The sequence below is a fragment of the Sus scrofa genome, chromosome 14 (genome assembly GCF_054392235.1).
Source record: "Sus scrofa isolate SSC_HxYL_T2T_F1_AM1 chromosome 14, Sscrofa_HxYL_maternal_Yorkshire_Landrace_v2.0, whole genome shotgun sequence".
NCBI classification, from domain to species: domain Eukaryota; kingdom Metazoa; phylum Chordata; class Mammalia; order Artiodactyla; family Suidae; genus Sus; species Sus scrofa.
The window spans coordinates 156,892,730-156,908,085 of record NC_139396.1 but is presented as its reverse complement, the minus strand read 5'-3'; the positions used below and the strand labels follow the sequence as shown (position 1 = coordinate 156,908,085).

The window sequence follows — 15,356 nt, the reverse complement described above, 5'->3', positions numbered from 1 at the left end:
CTAAGAACACAATGTCACCTCTGCGGTATTCTTGCCAAAAAGTGCATCCTCTGACTCTAATCATTAAAAAACATCAGAGGAAGTTCCTGTCATGACACAACAGAAACGAATCCAACTAGGAATCATGTGGTTGAGGGTTCGATCCCTGGCCTCGCTCAGCAGGTTAAGGATCTGGCATTGCCGTGAGTTGTGGTTTAGGTCACAGACACGGCTCGGATCCCACGCTGCTGTGGCTCTGGTGTAGGCCGGGGGCTACAGCTCAGATTAGACCCGGGGCTTGGGAACCTCCATGTGCTGTGGGTGCAGCCCTAAAAGGACAAAAGACAAAAAAAAAAAAAAAAGAAAAGAAAAACGAAAAACATCAGAGAAAGCCGTATTAAGAGACTTGATACAAAATTACTAGTACTAGTCTTCAAAAACATCAATATCATGAAAAACAAGGACTTTATTATTCCAATTAAAGGAACATATTAAACATATTAAAAACATGGCAACAGACTATAACCCATGATCTGAGACCTTTTGTCTTTACAAAGAACATTAATGGAACAACTGACAACACTTATTAATAAGTAAGATTTATAGAATCTTATTCTTATAAGAATTAATCACACAATGTTTATTTCCTGACTTTAATAATTATATTGTAGTTACATAAGAGGAAGCTCTTGTTTTCTCAGAAAAACACACTGAAATATTCAGAGATTAAGGGATATCAAGTCTGCAACTTACTTTCAAACAGTTCTGTGGGAAAGATATATTTATATTTACATTCTATCCACACCACACAATAAACCTTATGATTTAAAAAACTTTCATATACCTCTTTTTTTCTGACAAAAACCATGAAATAGGCACACAACAGCCCTTTTACGTGAGAATAAATGTGGCCTCCTGTATCCCAAAACCTTCTCAAGAACTGTCCCTTCTTTCTTCCCCACCACTAAGGCCTAGTTCGTCATTGCTCTCCTCAACTTTTTTACTTACTATTCTAACTGGCCCACGTCTCTGCCAGAGACTCTGTGAAAAAGCATCATCATCTTCCTGGTGCGGCTATTCGGCAGCTTTAAAATTTTCAACACCCACTAAAGTTAAAAATCCTAAACAGGACAAAAAAGAGCCCTCCAAACACAAACACACATGCGTGTCAATAACACCCTATAATATTTTCCTTCAGTGATTTAGTGCTGCCTTTCACCAAAGCATTATTTAGGTGAAATCTACTATATTTTACCATGGGAAGATCCAGTTCCATCACTTGACATTTCACAGAGAAAAATGTACTGCGCTTCTCAGATGCGACTTCATGAACCTCTCCACCTCTTACTGAATCAGGGATATTGGCCAAATCCTGAAAACCCAAACCTCTTCATGAGAAAAAATTATAAAGCCTTGTCTTCACACAGGGGCTAACAAACACCAGTAATCTCAAGATCCATATCCTGTAATTAATATTACGAACAAATGTCAGCTTGAAATAACACCACCTTAAATTTTATACGCAGCTTAGGTCACAGAACACTTGTTTTATCCCACTTAATCCTCAGAACCCTCAGGTACTTTCCTATAAGGTATCCCAGCATCCCCCTGACATGCAAGTCTTTTCATTTTCACAACAAGGAATCTGCGGCTCCAGGAAAGGTGAAATGACTTGTTCATGGTCACAAAGTTTAGGACATAAAGCCCAGGTTCTGACTCCTGTTTTCTCTCAGACATGCACCACAGCCTTCCAAGGTTACAAAAACATTTCCCCGGAAGAAAACGTGAGTATTAGCTTACAACTGGATTGACTGTATAGTCACTATCTCTAGCTACTACAAGGCATTGACACCCCCTGAGAAACAAGTCCCGAAATTTGAATTTTTCTCCAGACGACCCTACCAAGCCCCTATCCCAGTCACCACCAGCTCCCCTGTGGATGACCACATTAGCTTCCCTGCTAATCTTGCTGCTTCCACTCTATCCAGCACCCTTACATACAAGCCAGATGGACACTTTAGAAACATCAACCAGGTCACAATGCAAGGACTTAAAATCCTCCAATGGCTTCCCAACCCACTCAGAAAAAAACTAAAGTTCCCCAGCCTTTCTTGCAAATCTTTACATGAAAGTGGATTTTATTCTGTTCCTTTTACAAGCAAGCTCATTCTCACACTAAGAGTTTTCTATTAGAAATCTCTGCCTAGATTGCTCTTTCCCCAGATTTTCAAACAGCCAGCTTTTGTCACTGAAACCAGGTTTAAATATCACCTCCTCTCAAAGATCTTCCCTGACCAGACTGAGGTCATTCTCCAGCACATCACCCAACTTTCATTACATTATCTGTAGAGCACTTAGCACTGTCCCGGCTTGGTCTGGGTTTTTTCTTTTTGTTTTACCGGGTTTGTGCTCTCTACACTAAAATGTAAGTACAAGTAACAGAGACCATGTCTTGTTTGTAGGAGTATCTCAGCCTCTAGCAGAGTTACTCTTTAAAATGCCTAACACTGAGCAAGCCATTATTAAATGTTCTAACTTGGTAAAATAACCTTTCAGGTGACCTACCTTATGCAAATCCTAAACAACCTTAGATCACATAGCAGATGCCCCAAAATTATTAACTTAATTTGTTGAATGAATTTCTATAAAAACAATGCCTTCACATTTTAAACTTAATACAATATCCTCTAACATCTTCCCCCCCCCGCCACACACACACACACACGAAAGAGAGAGAGAGAGAAAGAGAGAACCTTTCCTCTTCCACCTGTGAAGATGACCCACACTGAAGAGCGTCACTTCTTCCTAATTCCCAGCTCCGGGGACAACACTAGCTCTAGGGGAAAACGAGGATCAGGGACTGGAGAAGGAACAAGACACTCACATCCAAGTGCTTGAAATGCCATTCCGACCTCTTCCACAGCTCTGCCACACTGTTCCTTCTGCTGGTCCTTATATGCATATGTGACATGTAATTTTCACGTCTCCACGCCTTCACTCACATGACTGCTTCTGCACACATCCCCCCCCCGCCCTGCCCCCGCCCTCCCATTCTTACCTGGTTTTATATACCTAGAAACCTATTATTCCCTCTTCAAGGACTAGTGCAAATGTTCCCACGTCGTCGTCGTCTTTTTTTGTTGTTGTTGTTAAACAGCCACACCTGCAGCATATGGAGGTTCCCAGACCAGGGGTCAAATCGGAGCTGCAGCTGCAGGTCTACGCCACAGCCACAACACCACCAGATCCAAGCCGCATCTGTGACCTACACAAAAGCTTGCAGCCACACCTAATCCCTAACCAATGATCCTCAGAGACAACATCGAGTTCTTAACCAACAGAGCCACACAGGAACTCCAAATGTACCCACTTCTGCAAAGCCCTTCTTCACCCAATCCTAATCTTGTGCTAAATTTGGTTGTTTCTTTACCACTAAGACAACAAACACTTAGTTTAGTGGATTATGGTTTGTTTCCAATGATCAACTGGAAAAAATTCACTTTTATGTCTCTATAAACAGTGTCTGCTATGAAAAAGTTGCTCACAAATCATTCAGTCAATAAAAAACAAATGAATATTCCACTGGTATCAAAGGATAGTATTCTAAACAAAGACTGGTCAAAAGTAGTCCTACAAAATGCTATTGTTCCCGGTTAAAAACAAACTTTAGCGTCATTAAATATCAAAAAAAAAGAAGTTAATTACCCAAAGTTAATTACCCGCCCCAACCAGAAAAGGATTTAGAAGTGGTTTGTTAAAAATTATAAAAAATGGGAGTTCCCGTCGTGGCGCAGTGGTTAACGAATCCGACTAGGAACCATGAGGTTGCGGGTTCGATCCCTGCCCTTGCTCAGTGGGTTAACGATCCGGCGTTGCCGTGAGCTGTGGTGTAGGTTGCAGATGCGGCTCGGATCACGCGTTGCTGTGGCTCTGGCGTAGGCCGGTGGGCTACAGCTCCGATTAGACCCCTAGCCTGGGAACCTCCATATGCCGCGGGAGCGGCCCAAGAAATAGCAAAAAGACAAAAAAAAAAAAAAAAAAAAAAAAAAAAAAAAAATTATAAAAAATGGAGTTCCCATTGTGGCACAGCAAAAACAAATCCGACTAAGAACCGTGAAGTTTCGGGTTCAATCCCTGACTTTGCTCAGTGGGTTAAGGTTCGGGCTTAAGGTTGCCATGAGCTGTGTGTAAGTCACAGACGAGGCTCGGGTCTAGCGTTGCTGTGGCTATGGCAGAGGTCAGCAGCTACAGCTCCAATTCGACCCCTAGCCTGGGAACCTCCATATGCTGCAGGTGAGGGCTTAAAAAGCAAAAAAAAAAAAAAAAGTACAGAAACGATGTCTTGCCTTCAGAATTCCAATCACCAGGCTACTGCTGCAACGTAACGTGCAACACTAAGGAAAAATTCTTTTCTCCATCTGCAAAGTAAGGATACTTTCTTCATACATTGAGGGAATGCTGTCTTGCAATAATAATTTATAGTTGAGAATAATTACATTATTAAAGCTAACTAAGTTTCAGCAAACAGTGCTTGGATAACTAGACAGCCATATGCAAAATAATTAAGCTGGAGCCCTCTACCTCATATTATATATAAAGCTTAACTCAAAATTATCAAAAACCTAAACATAAGAGCTAAAACTAAAATTCCTGGAAGAAAACACAGATGCAAATCTTCTTGCCCTTAGATTAGACAATGGTTTCTCAGAGATGACACCAAAAGCACAAGTCCCTTGGTGGCCTAGCAGTTAAGGATTCAGTGCTATCACTGCTGTGGCTTGGGTTTGATCCCAAGCCTAGGAACTTCCCCATGCCACGGGCACAGCCAAAAAACAAACAAAAACACAAGTGACAAAAGAGAAAGACTGGACTACATTAAAACTAAAACCTTTTGTGCTTCAAAGGACACCATCAAGAAAGTGAAAAGATAACCTACAGAAAAGGAGGAAATATCTGCAAATCATTTGCAAATCTTATATCTTATATCCAGAATATATAAATAATCTTACAATTCAATAAAAAGACAACCCAAATGAAAAATGGACAAAAGACTGGAATAGACATTTCTTTACAGATACAAAAATGGCCAATAAGCAAATAAAAAGATATTCAATACCACAGCCACTAGGAAAGGCCAATAAAAATGAGGAGATGCTACCTCTCTAGGAGACTGTAATAAAAACAGACAATAACGAGAAGGGTCGATGCAGAGAAACGGAACCTTCATGCTGCTGGTAGAAATGTAAAATGGTGGAACCACTTTCGAAAACAGTCTAGAAGTTCCTCAAAGACTAAACACCGAATTACCATATGACCCAGCAATTCCACTCCTAAGCATATACCAGACAGAAATGAAAACTGATGTCCACACAAAAGCCTGTACACAAATGTTCATGGCAGCCTATTTCGTTAAAGCCCAAAAGTGGAAACTACCTACATGTCCGTCAATCATTTGAATATAAACAGAATGTGATATATATCCATACATGGAACATTAATTTTCCAGCCATAAAAAGGAATGAAATTCTGATACATGCTACATGGATAAACCTTGAAAGCATTAAGCTAAGTGAACAAAGCCAGACACAAAAGGTTATATACAGAAAGTTCCAAACAGGGAAACTTGAATTATGCGCGCCAACAACTATTTACACAGCATTTATACTGTATTAGCTATTATAAGTAATCTAGAATGACTTAAAGTATACAGGAGGATGTGTGTGGGTTATATGCAAAGACGTCACCATTTTATATAAAAGACTTAATTATCTCTGGATTTTGATATCCAAGAGGGGTCCTGGAACCAATCTCCCGCAACTACCGAGGGACAGCTGTACTGTGTGATTCCGTTTATAGGAAAGGTACAGCACAGGCAAATTCACAGAAAGTAGATGAAAGATTGTCAGGAACTGGGGACCAAAGAGGAATGACTGGAAACGGGTACAGTGTCTCTCTCTGGGGTGAGCAAAGTGTGCTGGGAAGTGCTAATGGTTACACAGCTCGGCAAACACACTAAAAACCAATGAGTTGTATACCTCAAGCTGTTATTTTTAAAAATTATTAAAAAAAAAACTAGAAAGATACGCAACTGATTTTCAACAATGCCTTATCCATTGAGATATTTTTTATTTACGTTAATTCAATCCACATAAAAATTTGACTTGCCAAAGAGTAAAAAATAAAAAACCAGAATGTTGTGTTGGTTGAGAGGGGTGGGGTGGTTTGCCCTACAAAAATAAAGGAAGTTAGTGGGTTTTTTTTTTTTCTTTTTCAGCCCCACCTGTGGCACATGGAAGTTCCAAGACTGGGGGTGAATCGAAGCTACACCTGAGGCCTAACCCACAGCCACAGCACCAGATCCAAGCCGCATCTGTGACCTATGCCACAGCTTGAAGCAACGCCAGATCCTTAAGCCACATCCTCACGGAGACCACAGATCCACAATGGGAACTCCGGAAAATAGTCTTTTTTCATTATTAAAAAGTTCAATTTACTAGGCACCTGGAAAATTATCAAATTTACATTCAATTTACCTAATCAAGCTCCATTTTAAAATTCAAACTATAGGGCTTTTGTCAAAAATTAATCTTAACCAAAATACCACCCTCCCAGAAAGCAAAGAATGCTGACTGATCCAGATTTCTCAAGTGGTGAAATTGCTAGCGTAATTCTATGAAAGCGCCTTTTACAAACACAAGTAGCCTGAGTAAAAATGCTTAGTGTTCTGGAAAGTTAACAGACTAACGTTAGCTTCAATTATACTAAAAATGTTTCTCAAGTTTAAAAAAAAGTTTTTAATGTAAACTACTTCCTAAAACCCAGTCAATTTCAGGGGAAAAACTATTTTGATGAACTGGAGGAAGCGTACAAGTTTCCACATAGATACAGTGGATGAATCAAGATGACTTACTGCCAAGAGCCTATGTATCCATAAAAAATCAGGCCTCCCACTCCCACTCAGAACACAACAGGAAGATACACACCTATTTTCCAGCTACATCAGCAACCACCCAGGTACTACATAATTACATGTATTATCCTCGGTTTACAAAAGTACTGTGGACCTGCTTGTTTGTGTCTTCTTCCAACAGTGTTGACAGGTAGCCGTGAATCACACGTTCTCCTGAGTCTCCTCTGCCTCATGATCAATGACACACGCTGCCAACATCTAAGGTTAAGGATGCAAACTGAGACTACAGATTATTTTCTCCTCCACATGATGCTAAATGTACCCATATACAAATATGGAATGATACCCCTTAGTATCCTGGTGCCAAACTCGAATCAAAGGAACTGCCCCAGACTCAAATTTGAAGTAAACTACAGGCCTGTGGTACTTATTTTTATTTGAGTAAGACATCATCATTACCAAAGTATGAGCATCCCCTACAGAAAGAGAACTACATTAATAGACATAAACATTCTGGCAAATAAATAAATAAATAAATCTTTTTTAGAGACAGCCATAGTTTATAAATCACCACGGTCCCACAAACAGCATATTCTAGAACACCACTATAATTAAAAATACTCTGTCAGACCATGTGTCAGTATTTTCAATGCTCAATATATGGTCTCCATAGATACAGGGTTAGGGTTCATACCCATTCCTCATAAGTCTTATTTGGGAAGCAGAATAAAAACACGAAAAGGCAGTAGTTCCGTGTAGCGCAGCAGGTTAAGGATCCAGAGTTTTCACTGCAGCCACGGGGGTTGCTGTTGTAGCACAGGTTCGATCCCTGTCCCAAGAATTTCCACATGCCACACACGCAGCCAAGAAAACAAACAAACAAACAAACAAAAAAAACAAACATTAAGAGATAAACTAAAATCCAGGCTAGCCTATGCTAAGGAAAAAACAGAAGAAGAAAGAAAACAGTCTCTCAAAGGAGAGAACAGATCCCTTGGGGTTAAAGTAGCTAAAAAGGCTTCTCAAGAGACAGGGCCCAAAGTAAAGGGAGGATCCTTGAATAGAGCACAAAGAAAGGCACAAAGGAAAGCCAAGAGGAGGACTTCACAGGAACAACAAACAAATCAGTCTGGCTGGAAGGAAGGGTTCACAAAGGGAAGAAATAAGAGTTAAGACTGAAGAATGGATCAGGGCCAGATTATAGAGAAACCTGAAAACCACACCAGGGAGCTTAAACTTTACTTTGCATGTGACAAGGAGTGCTCTCGAAGTTTTATGTTGAGATGTGAGAAGGTGAATATTAAAATATGCAAGATATTATTTACCCAAAGCATTAGTGGGTAAATTTAATGTACAAAAATATTCCAGGTGAAGCCGCACACCACCCTAAGAAAAGGTGTTCAAAGCCCAGGTCCAAGAGCTCATTATCGGGAGGGAGGAAAGTGAGCAGCAGGGCTCAACATTGAATCAAATTAAATACAAAGCTACAGTGGTCTACTTTTGCGATTCCCAAGTATTTAAAGTGTCCATCTATTATAAAAGTAATACAAGTATAAAGTACACTGAACAGCTCTCACTATATCAATTACGCACAGGAGGCAATTTACCTCAAATATACAACTGGATCACGAGTTCTGAAACTATGCTAATTCAGAGACTTTCAATGTTAACATGCCCTAACCCTTATCAGTGTACAAGGGCCACAGGATTAAAATTATACTACCACGAATGAGTTATCTACTATCCATGCACATTTCAAGAGTAAACAAATGGGTGTCTCAACGCTCTGAAGCATTAATAAAAGGTGTTGAAGCATCAACAGAAATAAAAACCCCTCATGGCATTCAAATAATATCCTCCCCAAAGATTAAAATGTGCCCTTGCTGTCCTCTTAGTCCCCCTAACAGCCCTATAAAAATTTTTAATAAAATTTTAGTAGAAGGAGGATACGGCGTATCTCGTTATACGATCCAAAGTCAAGGGACCAGCAGGTTTCTACATGTCTTCACAATTACCTCATTTAATTCATAAGACTAATAACCAGGAGGAGCGATCCGGCTTAATTTTTCACAAACATAGTTTAGATTACTTTGCTAAGGCCCTTGGCACAAGCCAAGATCAAAATTCCTTATGGTTTCCCCTGGCTTATGTTCTGAACACTGAGTCATCCATGTTTGATGAAAACATGGGTACCCTTGAGGTCGCACAAGTGATAAAGAAATCAACTAAAGAGAGACCTCAGAGAGAAAAGCCACTCATTATGTAACGTTTCCCAGAGCTAAAGATTTCTCTTCAACTGTGTTCCCCAAAGAGTATTTTTGTACATTAAATGTACTGACAACAAAATATCATACGGCGAGCACACAGACCAAAATACTGGGCAGAGGAGACGGCGTTTAACCTGAGGGTCTACAGAGTTACGGAAAAGGCAATCAAATAACTGAAAGACTAAATTCTCAACGAGAGAGTTTCAAAACACCAGCGTATCTCAAAGATAATGGGCCGGCTCAAACTTCCAGGCTGAACCTAAACAGGTCCCTGGTGCTTAATGCAAGTATGCATTTCAGTCCTTTTGTCTGTGAAATGACCCACACCAAGCCACAGTGGAGAAAATAGCACCCAGTCGCACTGTACAAGCGTAACTGCGAGGAGAGGGGCAGACAGTCTTTCCACCAGTTCCAGCTCCGCCTCCCCAGCCCACCCCCGTCGCCCCCACCTTTATTTCCTTAGACAGAAAAGGCGACCAGTGGAGGCCACCGCGGGAGGCGGAGAGGAAGCCACCAAGGGACCGAAATCCAAGTTTGGGAACCTGCACCAACTTGTGGCGACGGACCCAAGTATTTCGGGCCTATTGCAGAATGGGAGCAAAATCCCACTCATCTGCCCGTAGGTGGCAGGAAAAGAAGTTGGGGGGAGGGGGAATCTGGCGGAAGAGAGGTGGCCGGGCCGGCGGCGCGTCCAGCCAGCGCGGCTGATCGATGGTCGGTAAACAAGCCGGCGGACCCACCCTCCCACAGCCCCGGGCCTGTCCCCGCACCTGGAAAGCCCAAGATGGAAGCACAGCGGGGCCGGGCCGGGCCCCCTCCCCTCTCCCAGCCTGCGAAGCCGCCTCGGGGGGCGCGGGCGGGCCGCCCGGGAGACCGGCGGCCTGGGCGCCGTCAGGGAGCGAGGGGCCAGGCAGGCCGCGGCGGGGCCGCGAGGGGCCTGCGGCGGGACGCCCTCCCGGGGCCCGGTTACCTGGCGGCGGCGGCGGCGGCTCCTCCTCCAGCTCCTGCTCCTCCTCCCTGTCCGACGCTCGGCGCCCGGCGGCCGCGACGGCCGCGGCGACTCCCGGAGCAGCCCGGGGCAACGAGCCGAGCCCGGCCCCTCTCCGCCTCCCTCCGCGCCGCCGCCCGCCCCGCTGCTGCCGCCTCCGCCCTCTCCCCTCAGTCAGGACATGGTCTCCGCGGGCCCGCGCGCGGCTCCCGGCTGCGGGAGGCAGGGGCAGAGGGGCGGAGAGCAGGCGCGGAGACGGGGGGGGGCGCCGGGGGAGGGGGGAGAGAGGGGGGCGGCCTCGGACGCTGCGGGCTCCTAATGGCGGCGGTGCGGGACCCCGGAGCCAAATAAACCCCACGGCAAGCTGCACAACGTCAAGGCCGGACCCCGCCGCTCGCCGCCCTGTCATTGGCCCCGAGGCCGCGAGCGGCGCAGCCAATGGGCAGCCGCCTCTTTCCGGGCGCAGAAGGCGGGCCGCGGAAAGGTGACGTCACCCCGGCGCCCGGCCCGATTGTGAGGAGCCCCGCCCTCTGTGCGGCGGCAGGCCCGCTGGGGCTGCGGGACCTCGGCGGCGGGCGGAGGGCGCCGGGAGGCGGCGGGCCAGCGCGGCGTGCGCAGGGTTTGGGGACGCAGACTGGGCGGCGCGGAGGGCGTCGTGGCAGCTGCACTGCTCCGCGTGACTCTTCCCTGCGACTGATTCACCACCCTTCTAAGTCCACCGCGAAGGCTCCCCGAGCGGACTCCTTAGTGCCCGATTCGGCCTCACTTTGCCTTAGGGAGTTTCAAAGTCTTGATACCAGGGAGGATAAAGATTTAGGTTTTGAAAGTTTAATCTTTATGTATATTTTACGTCTGTTTTTTATTCCTGCTTTCGAGACGGCTATCCATTTATGTGTGTGTATGTGTATATTTATAATGTATGTATTATATATGTACCCATATACATCATGAAAAAGCATGAAGTTATATGCCAATTATATCTCAATTAAAGAAAAAAAACTTTTAAGCCATGGAGGCTGCTTTTTGTGCAGTCTCCACTACCACCACTACCTCCTACCTAACTCTAGTTTTGGGTAAACTGATTTTCTAGTGGTTGCCTTCTCTGTGAAGTCCAAGAGTAAGAAAGAGGATATGTTATAGCCGTGGAAAAAATACAGCCAGGAGAATTAGCAGAGCCCAAGTTCTAAAGAGACTATGTTAAGGAGTTACCTGGTAGCACAGCAGGTTAGAGACCCCTCCTTGTTACTGCTGTGGCACCGGTTCCATCCCTGGCCTGGGAACTTGTACATTCCCAGGGAGGCCAAAAAAATAAAAGGATTTATAAAGAGAATATGTTATATGGTGATGTATTTTGTGTATTTCTTTTTTAATGTAACCATAGCCAGATAGTCTAAGTCATTTTGCTATTTGCTAAGACCCCATGAGTATGTCATATTTTTCTGGCTGGAAAACCGTTTTTTCCCAGTGAAATTTCACCCTGCACTTTTCACAGTTCAGATTTTATTTCGAGAGTTTGAATGACACAAAACACAGCAGCTCTTTAAAAGTTGTAAACCTCTTTAAAAGTTATCTGTTGAAGAACTACAGCGCTGTCAAAGGGCATTTAGCAGTTCTATTGAACACCTCAATAGAAAGAATGTATTTTTCAGAGTTTAATTGGATTTTTATAACTTGGGTGGAGACTATCTAGCATCACTGTACCTGGTATTCGTAGTCTCTCTTTGCATGTGTATGGCAAAGGATGTGTGAGCTACTTCACTATGGCTGAAGAGTAATAATCTATATAGCTTCCTTTCCCCAACAGTTTGTTTTGTAATTATTGATATGTTTTATCCTCGTAGCCATTTCTATGATAGATTTTCGATAACCACCACCTTTCCAGAGAAACATTATTTGCTCAAGGATGCATCAATAAATTGAAATGCAATAGTCTTTTGCCTACAAAACTTAATACACATTCTCAAACATATAACTAACACAATGGTACATAAAATTACATCACGTTATTGTGTAAGAACAAATGATTCCACCAACATGTCACTTTGAAAATATTTTAAGAGCCTTCCTGAATCTCACCTACAAGTTAGCAAGAACCACAGGATTGGGTGTTCTGCTTAACTGGGGTTGTAGTTCTTTTTGTTAAAGGAAAGGGATATTGTTTGGGTAAGCTTATTAACTCCTCGCTCAATTTAGCTAAGTACCATGTGCCAAGGAAGAACAAGCACACGAAAATGCGTAAGACACATTCCGTGTTTGGGAAAACTACAGCATAGGAAAGAGGGCAAGGCAAAAATAACCATGATTATAATATGAGGTAGAATGTGCTAAGTAGATTCAAATGAGAAGCATCTTGTAATTGAGAGGAAGAGCAGATCCAAAAATGAATATGTTAAAGCTGAAAAGGTACTTGATACCAGGCCAGTGGGTCTCAGCCCTGGCTACCCATTAGAATTACCTGAGGAACTTTTCAAAATATGCATATCTGGGCCCCACCCAGACCTACCGAAACCATCCCCAGAAGGATAGCTTGCACTGGCTATGCTTTCAACACACTCCCCAGGTGTCTAGAATGTGCAGGCAACTACTGACACTGTCCCAGCCCTGCAGCTTGCAGATTGAGAAACTAATGCCTAGAGATTTTAAGTGACTTACCAAAAGCCAGACCATCGAGATCTAAAATTAGAACACAAAGCTCTTGATTCCCCTGTCAAATCTTTTTTCCATTGCACCACATTTGTAAAAAAGATATCAGCAAATAGAGCAGGCAGCATTGTTACAATGAAGGAACTGATTTGTCTGTTTGGCACAGAGACTAAATTATCATTCTCCTTATATATATTTCTGAGAAATATTTCATTGGGAAAAAAGTATCCACTGTTGTTTTCTTTAAAAGTTCTTTTTGGAGTTCCCTGGTGGTTCAGCGGGTAAGGATCTGGCATTGTCACTGCCGTGGCACCTTTGATCCCTGGCCCTAGAACTTCCACATGCCAAGGGTGCAGCCAGAAAAAAAAAAAAAAAAGTCAAAGACCTAAAACCAAAGTAGTGGAAGTAGTGGAAATGGAAAGGAGGGGACAGAAGTGAAATAGGGAGACAGTAGAACATCCAGGGTTTGCCAGTGTCTGAATCTAGGGCGAAGAAGGAATGAAAAGTCAGAATCAAACCCAGGAGAGGAACTAGATAAGAAGGGATGTGAACTGCTAGACCAGGTATCCTGGGCTCAGGAGATGCTGACAATTTGACAGGCTGGATCTGGAGGTAAACGTCAGGGAGTTATCTAGGTAGAAGTTACCACTGAAGCCAGAGGAATGGGAAAGAAAAAGAAAGACTGCCAAAGGAAGAGGAAAAGATGGGTCAGAAAACCAGGAGATGAAAAGGGATTCTAGAAGCCAAAGGGGAGGAGAGCCTTAAGAACATAGAAGAAGACCTAGGAATCAGAAAAGAGAAAAGGTCCCTGTATTTGATAAGAGCCTTACCGACCTTCCAGAGAAGAGTTCTCAATAGGATGGTGGGGATAGAAGCCAGATTTCAAAAGCTGAAGGCGTGTATGGTGTCAAATCTGTGACTATAGACCCCTCCACTTGGCAATGGAAGGAAGGCTGTGATGTAGGCCGGCAGCTGCAGCTCAGATTAGACCCCCTAGCCCAGGAACTTCCATATGCCTCACATGTGGCCATAAAAAGAAAAAAAAAAAAAAAAAAAAAAAGGAGTTCCCGTCAAGGTGCAGCGGAAACAAATCCGACTAGGAACCATGAGGTTGCAGGTTTGATCCCTGGCCTTGCTTGATCCGTGGGTTAAGGATCTGGCATTGCCATGAGCTGTGCTATAGGTCACAGACGCGGCTCGGATCGGGCATTGCTGTGGCTGTGGTGTAAGCTGGCAGCAACAGCTCCGATTAGACCCCTAGCCCAGGACCCTGATGTGCCACGTGTGCGGCCCTTAAAAAAGAAAGAAAGAAAGAAATTGTCATAAACCTTGAATGAGGCATCCCGATACAGTAGACATTCAGTTACAAGAGGAATTATCGAAATTCTACTGAGTCTTTTAAAGAAGTTGGAGACATCGAGGGTCTGGAACAACTTCACTGGTGTTACTCTCTGGACCTAGAAACGTTCTATAAGAGGCAGCTGGGTGAGGCGGAAAGGACACGGACTTTGGAGTCAAACAACCGAGTTTAAGCGCTGCTCTGCCTCATCGCTATTCTCTAAGTTCCAGTTTTCTCATCTGAGAACTACAGGGTCCTATTTCCCTGGCAGTTTACTGAAGATTCAATGAGATAAGAGGTGAGAAGCCCGAGCAATAATCATAAATTGGTTCCCTTGCTCTGTGCTTCACTTAATTCAGATGTTTGTTGAGGAAATACTCTGTGTCAGATACTGGGGTGAATGCTGGCTGTGCGCACATGTGCACATGCGCGCGCACGCGCGCGCACACACACTCAAAAAGGCTTCTCTGCATTGAGGGGCCAAGAGTCTAGTGGGGGACAGTTCTTACCCTGGGGTCCCCTTTCCCTCCAGAGTCTGTGAACACAGATGGGATGAAAAGACACCTTCATTTCTCTAACCTTTAACTAAAATGTAGCATTTACATCAACTATCAGTAAAATCAACAAACCACAGAAGTATTAACAGACCTGGTGGCTTTGGCACCCACAGAAACCATAGATTTCTTAGAATGCATGACAGTTGTAGATATCTCGGAACATGGTTTATGTTCATCGTGACTACAAAATCATGGTGGCTTAGACCTGCCACTAACTTGTTATTTCATGTTATTTTGAAAGTACTTAAATGAATGTAACAGACTTTGTAGTATTTTGAGAACTATATTTCAGCATGTTTCCTCTCCTTTTAATGTTATTTCTTTTACACATTAAAAAATAATGTTTCCAGGAGTTCCCGCTGTGGCATAATGGGATGAGCAGTATCTCTGCAGTAGCAGGGACTCGAGTTCAATCCCCAGTCCGGTGGAGTGGGTTAAGGATTCAGCATTACCACAGCTGTGGCGTAGGTCGCTGCTCCAGCTCCAATTTGATCCCTGGCCCAGGAACTTCCGGCTACCAAGGGGAAGCCAAAAAAAGAAAAGAAAAAAAAAATTCTAAAGTGTCCATCACCCCCCACACACACCCCCACACACACACCCTAATCTAATTCATGGAAAGTTGAATTTCATTCATTTCTCAGGAAAAATAAGGCAAATTTCATGTAAAACGATT

General features: G+C 43.5%; 1 protein-coding gene across 11 annotated transcripts in view; it reads right to left on the bottom strand.

The window, feature by feature from the left end:
* Positions 1–10,531, bottom strand: part of ZRANB1 (zinc finger RANBP2-type containing 1) — a 75,368-nt gene extending 64,837 nt beyond the window's left edge. For 6 of the 11 annotated variants that reach the window (XM_084995840.1, XM_084995836.1, XM_084995845.1 and 3 more), the window contains exon 1: positions 10,127–10,334. The gene's annotated coding sequence lies outside the window, so the exon portion shown is untranslated. Of the gene's footprint in view, positions 1–9,926 lie in introns of all 11 variants that reach the window. The other 5 variants (XR_014827143.1, XM_084995835.1, XM_084995842.1 and 2 more) reach the window with 2 other exon arrangements.
* Between the last annotated feature and the right edge of the window lie 4,825 nt (positions 10,532–15,356).